The sequence below is a fragment of the Sapajus apella genome, unplaced genomic scaffold (assembly GCF_009761245.1).
Source record: "Sapajus apella isolate SASKATOON/1434 unplaced genomic scaffold, GSC_monkey_1.0 scaffold23, whole genome shotgun sequence".
In the NCBI taxonomy this organism is placed as follows: Eukaryota; Metazoa; Chordata; class Mammalia; order Primates; family Cebidae; genus Sapajus; species Sapajus apella.
The window spans coordinates 3,825,011-3,838,176 of record NW_022436963.1 but is presented as its reverse complement, the minus strand read 5'-3'; positions in this window follow the sequence as shown (position 1 = coordinate 3,838,176).

The window sequence follows — 13,166 nt, the reverse complement described above, 5'->3', positions numbered from 1 at the left end:
CACACACACACACACACACACACACACACACACACACACACACACACCCCTTCCCCCAAACAGAGACTGAGCAGGGTGCCCCTGGGGCTGGGAGACCTTGAACCTCCAGCCACCACTCTCTGTGGGTGGCCCCTGGCTTCCTCCTACCCCTCCCAGCTCAGTGACATCCTCCTGAACTTCCTGGCTGGTTTCCAGGCCTTGGAGAAAGCCACTGCCTCTGCCACACCATTACTGTCACTATCACTGCTGCTTCGAAAATGCAATTACAGCAAACAACAGCCGCTGCCTCACTTGAGCCTCGCCATCCACACCTGGAACTAATTAACTTAATTAGGCCTTAATGAGCTACACTGGTCGGAATGCCTATTTTTACTTAATTATCCCCTAATGTGTTTGGCATGGAGGAGCACAAGACCCAGAGGATGGCTTTGGCGGTGGCGGTGGCAACCATCTCCTCTCCCTGAAGAAGGGACACTCAGGAGGTGATGCCTTTCTGCCTGGAGTGGGCCCCAAAGAGCTGAGAGTCCCAGGAGTAGGGGTGAGGCAGAGGCCATGATGCAAGAACAGCAACCCCCTCAGCTCCAGCCCCATCATTCTGACTGCCCCGTCTGAGCTGGGGCTGAAGCCACACTTTGCTCAGCTGGGGGTGGAACAGGCATGATCTGGCTGGCTTTTGCCTTCACAGACCTCTGACAGGGGAGGACAGGGGATCAGAGAGTTACTCCTCCAACTGCCTCTAATGGGACGGCACAGAGAGATGAAGAGCTTGCCTGAGGACACACAGCTAACTGGTGGCAATGGATGTGAAGGGCTCCCAGGCCCTCTGAAGGAGCACTTTAAGCCATGATGGGGTCCTGTCAGGGTGCAGTCTAGCCTCTTTCACACCAGGCCAGGCTAGGATAGGCAGAGGATCACTTGGATAGCTGGCCTCCAGGGTCCCTATGGCAGCACCTTCCACCCCATTTGGGCCTTGGATCCCGAAAGCCAAGTTTGCATCATTAACTTCTTTAGCTTTGGGGTGGAGTGAGGTGGTCTTGGTTCACTAGACAGATATGGGGGAGGCTTCCTGGCCCCTGCCTTGATCCCGCTAGGGCCTCCAGATCAATAGCTCATTTGAATCTCTGGGTTCCTGGGACTGGAGGGGTACCCTGTCCCTTGTATAGGTGCAATACATCTCTATGCTAAAGATGGATCAACCTCTCTCGGGGGCAGCCCCTTCTGGAACTCCAGGCTTAAATCTGACAACTGTTTCCTTGGCACCTCCAGCCCTATCCAGCCCCAGGAGTCCCAGTCTTAACACAGAAAACCCAGAAACCTCAATTTCCCTCTCCTTGGTCTGTTTTTCCCAGCATCCCCCTCTTCTGAAAATGGCCACGCCATGTACTCACGTGCTTAAGCCAGAAATTGAACAACTGACCTGGACAACTCTCTCTCGCACCCCACAGCCAACCCTTCCTGAAGTCCTGTTGGCCCTGCCTCCAAATAACATCCCCAAATGCCAAATTCCCACCACCTCCCAGGAAGCACCCAATCCTGGCCACCATCCTCTCCCAACTCGACAGCATCTGCCTTGGTCTTCATAGAGCCTCTACAACCTGGTCTCCACGAAACTATCACAGTGACTTAAGAAAAAAAATCACCCCCTAGTTCAAAATCCAATGACTTCCAATCACACTTAGCGTAAAAGTCTCTATGGACTTTATTAGCCCACCCTACAGAGCCCCACCTGCCTTGCTGGTTCCATCCACCTCCTTTCCCTTCTCCTTGCCCCACTGATGTGGGCTGCCCTTCAGGACGTCCTGGGCCTCAGGGCCTTTACACTGGTTGCTCCTTCTGCCTGGAATGATCTTCCCTTTGACCTTTGGATCACTCAGATCTTGGCTTAAATGTCACTGCAGCCTTCTCTAGCCCTATACCCTAAAGTTTCCTCCCAGGCCCTAGCCCTGTTACATCATCTACTAGATCGCCCTGCTAGAATCTTCTGCATGGCACCTGCTAGCATCTGAAAATGTTGTTTCTATCTCCCTTGAACTTTATCTGTTTTGACCCCTACTGAATCCCCAGCCTAGAACACCGTATGCCTGGCACACTGTAGGGAATTTTTGCTTAAATGGGTGTTAAAGGAATGCCTCCACTTTTCCACAAGCGATTGGAGTCCCCAGCCCCTTCCTTGAGCTGCCCAGAGCCCACCCAAATACCTCAGGCCAGAGCACAGTATCCTTGAATCCAATGTCCTGGCCCCCAGCCTCTGCTCACAAGATCCAACCACCTGGAATGCCCGTTTCCTATCCTTTGCCAATGGAAACTGGCCTGCCCCAAGTCTTCTGATCAGTGAGGGAGTAGGCAGGGACCTCCACTTGTTTGAACAGGTGAGCTCGACTTGGCCCTTGGCCTTGGCTCTTCCTGGCACTTATATCTGCCTGCTCTTTGGAGAGAACTCCCTGGGCCTGTCTGTCCGGACCCTGAGGACATAAGCCTGTGGAGGTGCTGGCCTTCATCTCTGCCTGCCCACTGCTCCCCATTCCTGCCACAGTAGCCAATCCCAAGGCCGCTGGCCTAGAGTCAGCACTTAGCAAACACTTGACGAAGGAAGGAGTGTAGGTAGGTATATAGGGTCCCCCAGCTGTGGGTCCCATCTCAGTGCTGAGGATGTGGCCAGGGTCTGAGTATGAGCCCTGGCAGCTAGCCCAAGTGAGGAGAGGCTGCCTCCAGCTCTCCCCAGCCCCAGGAGGCCCAGATCTAACACAGAAAATTCAGGATCCTCCCGCCAGCCAGCATTCCCTTCACTTGACTATGGCTATGCCATTTGTTCCTCGGCCTCAGCCTCCCCTCCTGTGCTGGTCCTCACCTCTTTGGCTTAAAAGGATCTCTTTCCTGAGGCTGAAAAGTCCAGGGGCACCAGGCCAGATGTTTGGGTGCTCAGGACCTTGTGACCCTCTGACCACAGCCCCCGCCTCCTCTGAGAAGTGAGAGTGGGCCCCTCTCTCCTCCTGGCAGCCCCGGATCTTCACCATGCCATCTCACAGATTATGCCAGAAATTGAACAACTGACCTGGACAACCTTCATAGAAATAGGACAGCGGGAAGGGGTTTTAGTCTTGTTGTGACTATTGCCTGTGACCAGAGCTGTCCAGCAGCCTCCTGCACACCCACCCCACCTGTGCCCTGCCAGAGGGGCTAGGCCGCTGGGAGACAGTTCTCACTGGCAATTCCCTTTGTCCCAGGCTGGAGCCTCTGCCCTTCTGAATTGGAGAACCTCTGTCTCCCATCTGAAAGGCCTGGGCTCTGGGCGTCATCCCAGACCTTCCCACTCAGTGGCACCCCATCTTACCAGCAGTAGTCCCAGCTGGCTGGACCCTGCTTTCATCTGAGCCCCTCCCACCCTGGATCTAGAGCCATGCAGTCAGGGCAGGACAGACTTGTGGACGCTCAATGTAGGGGGAGTCACTGATCTGCAGGGACCAAGGCCAGGGTTTGGGACTTAGTGCTGTCCTTTACTGGGTCTTGCTGCCTTAGTTTATTCACCTAAGAGGCAGAGACATCACTGTCATTTAGCAGGATGTACGTGGAGCCCAAGAGATGGAAGCATGAAGTGCCTTGTAAACCTAGCATTGGTGACTTTACCTGAATTGCTGTTGAGGTGGCAGCAGGGAGTTGTGGGTTTTAAACACCAGACTAGCCTCTAAGAAGGCTGTGGTTCCAGTTCCAGCACTGCAGGCTGAGCAAAGGGGTCCAAGTGAGATCACAGGGCTCAGGAAATGGGTTCCCTCCTCTGCAACCAGTGACCTACATCTGCTTCATTTATGCAATGGGGCTAACCCAGAAAGGGAAGGACACAAAGGGAAGGGATGGCTATGAGGACATAATTTGGAAGGAGGGAAGAGGGATGGGACCCAAGTCCCTTGGGTTCCACCTCCTAGCAGGCTCAGGATAGTCCCAGGATGTCTGAGACTATGAAGCATAAACTCTCTCTCCTTTGACAAGAAGAAACTGACACCTGAGGAAGAGGGTCAGCCCAGGTCATCCTGCTGGTCAAGAAGTAGGGTCGCTGGGGGCTGATATCAGCTTCTAACCTCCTTGAAGGCCCTGGAGCCTCAGTTTCCCTATCTGCACAATGGTGGCACTGATTCCCATCTTCCTTTCTTCCCTTCCTCCCCGCAACTCCCCCAACCCAAGAAAGCTGTGAGGTTCACCAAGGGGAAGCCTGGGGATGGAGTCAGCACCCTGCCTCCTAGCTTTGTATAAGGTGGAGGAGAGGCTAAGGGAGCCAGGAACCTGGGGAGCACCTCAGTGACTGCAAAGGCAGCCCCACTCCTTCCTAGGGAAAGAGACCATGGGGCAGGAGACCTCCTTGGGGGTCAGGGGGTATATACTCAGGCTTGGGGAGTCTCCAGCCATAATAGGCTCCCTCTTGGGGTTGGCACTGCCAATGACCAGCTCTACCGCCTTCTCTGCCCTGAGCCCCACTTTCCCTACTAATCCAATGAGGACAACAGGGATCATCCCAGTCCTGCCAGTCTGTGACCTCCCAGGGCCACCGAGAATGGTCAACTGGCTAGTGGGTATGAGATGGCGGCTCTTACAAACAGCAAAGCCCTAAAGAGACAAGACAGCCTGCTAATGGAGGCATTCAGGCAGCGAACTTGGGGGCAGAGGAGTCTGCAGTGCTCAGCTACCCCCGTCGCAGCCGCCCCACCCCAGCCACCGTCTGCCCCTGCCTTGCCCTGGGGCTGGGATCAAGGGTGGCAATGTCTGTCGGTGATGTGAGTAGGCTCAGTCAGGGACTCCATCAGCCCAGGAAACTGCCTTTCTGTCCCTGCTTACTCTTCCGTCCTAGGCTATGGCTGCCTGCAGTCACCTCACACACACAGCAGCCGCCACCACCCACCCATCTCCCTCCCTCCGAGCAGAGGCAGCTGCTAGGCCTCCATGCTGGAACCAAAATTGAATGAGCACTCTCACAATGTCGCCTCCCGCTGACAGCTCCTAATTGCATGTTGAAGCCATGTGATGGAGCCCAAGTTACACTAATTATGTCATTACCCTAATTAAGTAAATACTGTACGTGCTAATTGGCTGAAATCTCTTCAGGGGGATGGGCATGGTGTCCCCTGGGCTTCACTTGGGTGGGCTGGAGGTAACAGAGGAAGGTGGGGTGACCCCTCCCTGGGTCACCCAGTGGGCTTCAGCGAGGGCCCCTGACCACAGCCCTAGACAGGTGTGCCTGTGCTGCAGGGGAGGACGGAGAAGGATTTGGATCAAGTGGTCAGAGACCCAGGTCGAAGGCCTGACTTGACCCCGACAGGCTGGTGGTCTTGAATAAGCCCTTTCTCTTTTGATGTGGGCCCCCTTGCTGTCCTTCCCCTCGGCCAGCCCAGGGCCTATAGCCTTTCACTACTGGGCACAGGGGCACCAGAGGAGCCCAGTGTTCAGTCATCTATGGATGCCAGTTTATGTGCCTGGCCTGGGGCAGCAGGAGAAAGAATGGCGAGAACTGGGAAAAGCCCCAGTTCTTGGGGATGTCACCCACGTAAACTAGCAAAAAGGACAAACAGGGCTGGCATTCCCAGGAAGGCATGTGATGTGGGATGCTCAGAGGAGGTCTGGAGGGCTTTCTGGAGGGGGGGACTTCACTTACAAAGGGGGGAGAATATCAGTGCACTAGAACTCAGGTCATCTCTAAGACGTGATTTCTAAATAATACCAAACCTTTTAAATCTTTTTTTTGAGACAGTCTTACTCTGTTGCCCAGGCTGGAATGCAGCGGCACAATCACGGCTCACCACAGCCTCACTCTCTCACTCTCCTGGGCTCTGGTGATCCTCCCACTTCAGCCTCCTGAGTAGCTGGGACCACAGGTGTGCACCACCACACCCACCGATTTTTTGTATTTTTTGTAGAGACAGGGTTCTCACCATGTTCCCCAGGCTTGTCCTGAATGCCTAAGCTCAAGCAATCCACCGGCCTCAGCTTCCCAAAGTGCTAGGACTACAGGCATGAGCCACCAAGCCCAGCCTAAATACCAAACTTCTTAACCATGACCTTTGGGTGGGAGTTGGGAGGAATGAGAATAGCCATCTGAAGAAGGATCTCCAGATGGGATTCCAACCTACTTCGGAGTACTGGGGGTGCAGAAAGAATGCAGCCCTGTGTCAGGGACCGGCATGTAAACCCCAGTATGGCTGGAGGCCCATCATGCCCCTTCCGGGAGATCAGCACAGACCAGCTGGTCAGGTGGAACTCCATCCTGGCCCTGTCCTTCACAGTGTTGTAGGGAGGGTCCCAAAGGCAGGGGCTGGGGCCTCCAGCAGCTGGGTCCTCTCACATCACTTAGGGCCCAACAGCGCACATTCTCCTAAGTGTGCCAGGTGCCACAGCACAGCCATCCCGCTCTCCCAGCTCCACCCTGCCTGCCTGCCTGCCTGCCGCCATCTCCACAAACATATGCTGCAGCTCCACACCCGGCAAACACCACCTGCTTGCTTTGGTGGGCAATGGCTCCCTCCCCGCTTGCTCGCTTGCTTCCCAGGACCCCAGGCCCAGCACAGCCTCCTGCCCCAACCCAAGCCCTGGACTGGCCCAACTCCCAGGGTGGCCTTGGCCAGTCCCCAGGTCTCAAGCTCCCAGTAGGTGACATCTGCTCATTCCCTGCCTGTCTCAGGCCTTCATTCATTCCACATAATGTGGTCTCGGCTCCCGTGGGCTGGCTTCCGAGACAGAGACAGATAGCAAGTAATCCTTTCAAATGTCTGCAACTTACACAAATGAGTAAGAAAAGAAAATATGTATGTCTAAACACACACACACACACACACACACACACACACACACACACACAGAGCAAACGGAGCACAATATTCACAGTAGCTGAACATATCCCCTAAAGAGCACATGGTGTCTGTTGTACTATTCCTATTCTGGCAACTTTTCTGTAAGTTTGAAATCATTTCTAAATAAAAAGTAAATAAAGGAAGAATAAGGAAAGAAGGAAGGAAGGAAGGAGGGAGGGAGGGAGGGAAGGAAGGAAGAAAGGAAGGAAGGAAGGACGGACCTTTCCTTTTTCTGGGCTCCAGGCTATAGGAGGAGACAGCTGGACCAGTAGCAGCCAGGTCACTGTAGCCCTGCTGGGTGGGCCCTGAGACCCACCCAGGCTTCCCTGAGGAGGTGATAGGGCTTGGGGAGACAGAGTTAAGGGGCACACATCTCTGGCCCTTCTATGCAGGGTGGCACTGAGGGGCTGACTCTCTGGGAGTCTTCCTGTCACAGCTTTAGGCAAGCCTTGCTCCCTCCCCTCCTCCTTTTCTCCAAAGAATGTGCTCTGGAATCTCCCAGAGGAGTCTCAGATAAGAAGGGGAACTTCCCTTGGTCAGCAGGTGTGGGAGGGTGGCCAGAACTTCTGTGCTTTTGATCGTGAGAGGAGGCTGAACTGGCCCGGGTGCTGTGCCTGGGATAAGAGCAGGCTGAGCCGGCCCTGGTCAAGGCCACCCTGCCCTCCCTCCCAGCGAACACTCACACAGACTTGCTGAGCTGACTTCCCCAGGCAGTGCCCTTGCTTGTCACAGCAGCAGTGCTTGGCAGCAGGAGGGCAGCAGCAGGGAAGTGGCTCATTATTTCATCCTTCATTAGCTCACCATTAGGCAGCCTGAGAATTGTGGGGTGTGGAATGGGAGCTTCTGGTTCGGTGGTCCTGCAGCTCCAGGCCCACCCCTTGCAGCCTCCTTCCCCCACCCCCTCTCTCTCCCAGGGCTTCCCTACCTCTTTCAGCCCCACTTTTCCCCTCCCTCCCTGTGCTCCAGATCCTGCCCCTCCCCTTTGATCCCCAGGCAGGGCTGGGGCACACACTCTCCCTAAGAGGGGGCTTCCCCTACCCAGTTCTCAGTCAAGGGATAGGCCCCATCAACCATCCCCTCCCCCAAAAGACAGTGACACCAGCATCCTGATGTGTGGTCAGTCATGGTGTGTGTCCTGAGTGTTCTGAGCTCTCAGGGAATGTCTGGGACCCCTGCCTGGCCTCACAGCCCATCTCTTCTCCACTCCAGCTCAGGCCAACAGTTGAGAGCCTGGACTGCCCCAGAGTGCATCTGCACCCTCCACCCCCACTCCAGGAGGCTCTGGCTGGGATGCTCGGGGCTGGGGCACCCAGGGGTCAGCAGAAGCCTATTCCTCCATTCAGACACCATGGTTCTCATGTCTTTGTCGACTTGCCACTGGCCGCAGTCCTCCCAGCCAGCCCACCAGCCCAGCCCCTTACCCTACGGCTGGCAGGTCCCCCTCCCTGCATGGCTTTCTGCCATTCAAGTCCTGTTGGTCTCCCCTGAGTCCAGAGCCTGGCATGGGACAGGGGTGGGGCCCCTCTGCCCAGCTCAGCCATCAGCCACTGGCCCCCTGCAACCTGCCTCTCATCCTACTCCCTCTCCTGCCCACGCCCCTCACTTGCCCACCACCTCCTCACCCAGTCCCTACTCTCCCGCCCACTAGCAGTCTCCCCGCTCTGGCTCTCAGTCTGGCCCTCACCTCCTCCGCCCCCTCCCCATTTCCTCTTCTCTCCTCTGCTGGCCCTTCAGTCCCTGGGTGTCAGGCTTTATCTCTCAGCGGGCGGGCGGGCAGCAGGCTCGTTGTTCTCCCCTCCCCTCTCCTCTTCTCTCTCATCCTCTCCCTTCTCTCTTCCCCCTCCAGCCTCCACTCCTTCGCCCGCTCACTCACCCTCTCCCTCTCCCGCTGCCCCCCCTTTCTCCCCCACCTCTTTGTTTCAGCTGAGAACCGGCTCCTCGGGACAGTTCCCACACTGCAGTGCCTCTGGTGAGGAGACAGCGCCACTGAGGTGAGCCTTGGGGATCTGGGGACACAGGCACAGAGGGGCTGGAACCCTGGGGGGCAGGCAGGTGGGGAGAATGGGAAGCACGCTTCTCTGCCCTGGGCAGTGGGAGCAGCATGAAGTGCCAGCCTCAGGTGCCCCGGTGGTCAGCAGGAGTGGGCGGCAGAGGGGCGGCCAGTTAGCCGCGAGGGACAAGGCTGGGTGGGAGCTGGCAGGCTCTGTTCCTGCCCGGGTGCCTGGCTTCTGTGGGTGGCCCTGGGCTGAGAGAGACCCTCAGGGAGACCAGACAGGGTGGGCGGGGGTTGGGCTGCCTGGAATAGCCCACCCCTGAAGGCTTGAGTATATGCCCAGTCCTGGAGTCCAGGACTCTGACCCTGCCTCTGACCGGGCTGCAGCTATGGGGTTGCTGGGTGGCAGCAGCGGCACCATCCAGGGGGCTGTGACCCTCACAAGTGCCTGTATTAGTGGGGGTGTTGGCAGCTGGCTGGAATGTGCTGGGGCTGCTCCACTGCCCAGGTGGAGAGTCTGAGCAGGAGAGACCTTCCCCCTGCCACAGGCTCACAGGTTTTACTCCAAGCTACTGTTGCCCAGACCCATAGAGCCACATGGCAAGGACAGGCACTTCTCCCTCCCCTAGGGGTCTTTGACCAGCTCCCTCCAGACAGCATACCCAGAAGAGCTTTGCCCGGAGTTGCAAACAGCAGGGTTTCAAGCCAGAGCCTAGATATTCCTGCAGTCAGCTTCCTGGAACTGGGCTGGACAGGGAGGAAAGGGAGTTCTATAGATGGGGTGGGGAGAGCAGGTGGAGAAAGAGGCCTGGCTCCAGTGAGGCTACAAATGTGATTTTTGGAGACAAACGAGGGCCACAAGGAAATCTTGAGACTCTAAAGCTGTGTGCAGGAGGGTGGGAATGAACTGAAGGGGCAGAAGCCAAGAACCAGGGGCCCCGCCCCCTTCTCAGCTGGTGCTGGAGATGGAGGGGCAGGACTGGAGGCAAGGAGAGGTATATGGCTCACACCTTCCCAGGGAGGTGGGCAGCAGCTCTGCTGGCTGCTAGTGCTAGGAAAGACCTTCTCAATAGGATGCATTTTTGGGGTCCAGCCTCTGGCTGTCTGGATGGGGCAGAGCCAGGTTCCACAGCTCCCTGGCTCCCCAAGGAGGCAGTGGCGGACCACAGCATAGTGAGTAGTCGTCCCATGAGGCAGAGCTGCTAAGGGCAGTGGCCCCATAGGACTGGGCAGATGGGGCACTTGTTTCCAGGACCCAACTGTCTTGCCCTCTTCCCTTGGCCAGAACCTCCTCATCTGAGCAAGGCAGCAGCCACACCTGCTGCAACCCCTGCTCCCCTCAACCCCTGGGGTGGGAGCAACATGTCTAGAGAGGTGGAATCAGAGCCATGGACATGAGCTGGTGGCAAGTCAAGTGTCAACTCCCAGCCCACCCTCCTCCAGCCACTACAAAGCAGCCTGAGTCAGGGGAAGTGGAGAGCAAAGCCTCAGAACTGGCCCTAGTGGTTACTGGGGAGAGGTCTGGCCCACAGCCTTGGGGAGAAAGCCCTCCCAGCCTGGGCACAGCTCATGACAGCCCCATGCTCCTATCGCTCACACAGCAGCCTGCCTAGGTCATTGGCTTCCCCATCACCTAGGGTGTGTGTGTCCCCCACCCTTGCACGCCCCCTCCCACCCACCCCCCCCAGCATATCCCAATCCTCCCACCTAGCTAGGGATTCTGGCCTGGGGTCGAACCAGTCCTCCCTCACCGCGGCCTGGGCCTCATCATGTCCCTCATACATGACCAAGACCCAGAGGGAGGCAGGTTGTCCTCCCCATTTTCCAGAGACATTAGGGGGCTCTCTTCCAGGCAGCTCAGCTCACTCTGACTCCACCTGATCATCCATCAGCTCCGTGACCTCCCAGGGCACTGTACACCCTACCAGCCATTAAAGACTCAAATACCATTCCCTGCTGGTGCCTATCTAGTGCCAGAGGCCAGCAGGTCACTCACTCAGCCTCAGCCAGTGAGCACTAAGGTCCTGCTGGCTCTAACTCTGGTCCTGCCATGAAAGAAGAGGACCTCCCTGAGCTAAGAGCTTCCTGAGATTCTCCTTGGAAGAGACCAATACCTTTCCCCTCTTTCTCTCCCTCCCTGAGGTCCCCACTTGCACAGAGCTTTTCCACACAGATCCACCTGCCACTGATACCTCCCTAAAGAGGCAATAGGGCAAGGATGGTGCCCCCATTAAACAGATGAGAAAACAGCCCTGGAGAAAGGAAGGTGGGAAGGCCAGGACAAGGACTTACCACCGGACTCCTAATCCAGTGCTCCTTTCAAGCCGCTTAACTGCCACCCTGATGAGATCCTACATGAGTGGGGTCCCTATGCCCACCAAAGTGTCCACTAGCTGCCCAGCCTCTGCCCCCCAAATCCTCAAGGCCCTGATGGCATTCCCAGAGACAGAGGGGCTCAGTGACTCCCAGGAGTATTTGAGCCAGGGCTTTCAGCCTTGGTTCCAAGGCAGGCATCTAAAGGGTTCCCTGGGCTGGCTAAAGGCTTTGGAGCTGAGGCTGCGCAGCAGAGGGGGAGAGCGTTCTCAGAGCTTGGTAATACACCTCTCCTACCTGCAATCCCTTCCATCTCCTTGCATGCCCTCACCTTTCACCCTCTGTAGTAAGGAGGCACTCAGCATCAAAGTCCCAAAACAGCTTCATGACATTACTCCCTGCCAAAATCTTTATGAGGTTTGCCATTGCCGTCAACGTGAAGTCAACTCTCTTCGCCAGGCACACTAGCCTCTGTCAGTCTTTTGGGCTTCCTTGCCCACCTTGCTCCCTGTATCCCCTACACTCTAACTACACCTGTGTGTCTCCACCCTGGGATGGGGTAGAGCACAGCTCACAGACTGGTTGTGGGCTGCACTACACATACACATACCTATACATGTATCCATGTGTGTGCGTGCGCGCACACACACACATACACACACACACACACACACAATGTGCAACAGATGCAGACACACCTTTATGTAGAAGCCCACCACTCAACTGTGCATGGTTTTCTGCCAAATCACACACACAATGGAGCTGTCCCTCTGAGCCAAGAAGAATCTAACAAATCCGCTGTGTGGATCCCTAGAGAGGCCAAGCATGGTGTGTCGCCATCCCAAGCCCTTGAGGGGCAGCAGGGAGGCAGAAGTAGATCCCCTGGCTCTGACTGAGCCCTTGCTTGGCCCCAGGGTCTCTGAGCCCCAGAGAGTGGCAGAAGATAGTCAAGCAGGTTCCAATTAGATTCTTTTTTTTTTTTTTTTTTGAGACGGAGTTTCACTCATGTTACCCAGGCTGGAGTGCAATGGCGTGATCTCGGCTCACCGTAACCTCCGCCCCCTGGGTTCAGGCAATTCTCCTGCCCCAGCCTCCTGAATAGCTGGGATTACAGGCACGCGCCACCATGCCCCAGCTAATGTTTTGTATTTTTAGTAGAGACGGGGTTTCACCATGTTGACCAGGATGGTCTCGATCTCTTGACCTCGTGATCCACCTGCCTCGGCCTCCCAAAGTGCTGGGATTACAGGCTTGAGCCACCGCGCCCAGCCCCAATTAGATTCTTATCCTGGTTTGGTGGCCAACTTGCTGTGCAGTCCCAAATAAACCACCTTCACTCTCTATTATCTCCAATTACTATAGTCAAAACGGTTGGGATTAGCTGACACTTAAAGGGCTGCCCAGGCCCACTGCCCCAGTGCTCTTGGCTCATGCCAAGTGTAGAGAACGGACGGGTCTGTGAGGGCTGCTGCAGCCAGCAGGGCCAGACACCTTCCATGGTAAATCCTCCACCTGGGCCAGGGGAAGCTTTAGAGAATGAAGATGAGGTAAGCATAAGGGCGGCGGCAGCCAGAAGAGACAGAAGCCAAGAGCAAGGAAGGGGTAGTTTAATGATCCAAAATTGACATTTATGGAGCAAATAATGATCCTATCGAAACACTCACTGCGCAGGGTTTATCTCATTTCATCATCTAGACTGTGGCCAAATACATCCTTTATCATCTCTGGGGTAGCCAGTGAGCAAATCTAACCGGTTAGGATCGCAAACTATTTGGCCCTATTGGGTCCAATCAAGGCCCCGGCCTCCCACCCCTATAAACAGAAGTATAGGGAAGGGGTCACTGTGGAGCAGGGTGAAACTCCTGCAAGATCCCATCCATACCCAAAGCCCTCAGCAGGCGCGTAGAGAGCCGTGTGCCCTGTACTAAGTATCTATACGTACACTCACAGATACATTCCCGCTCTCGGTACACCAGCACCAACGTCTGTGTGCTCACATACCCACCACACACACACACACACACACACAC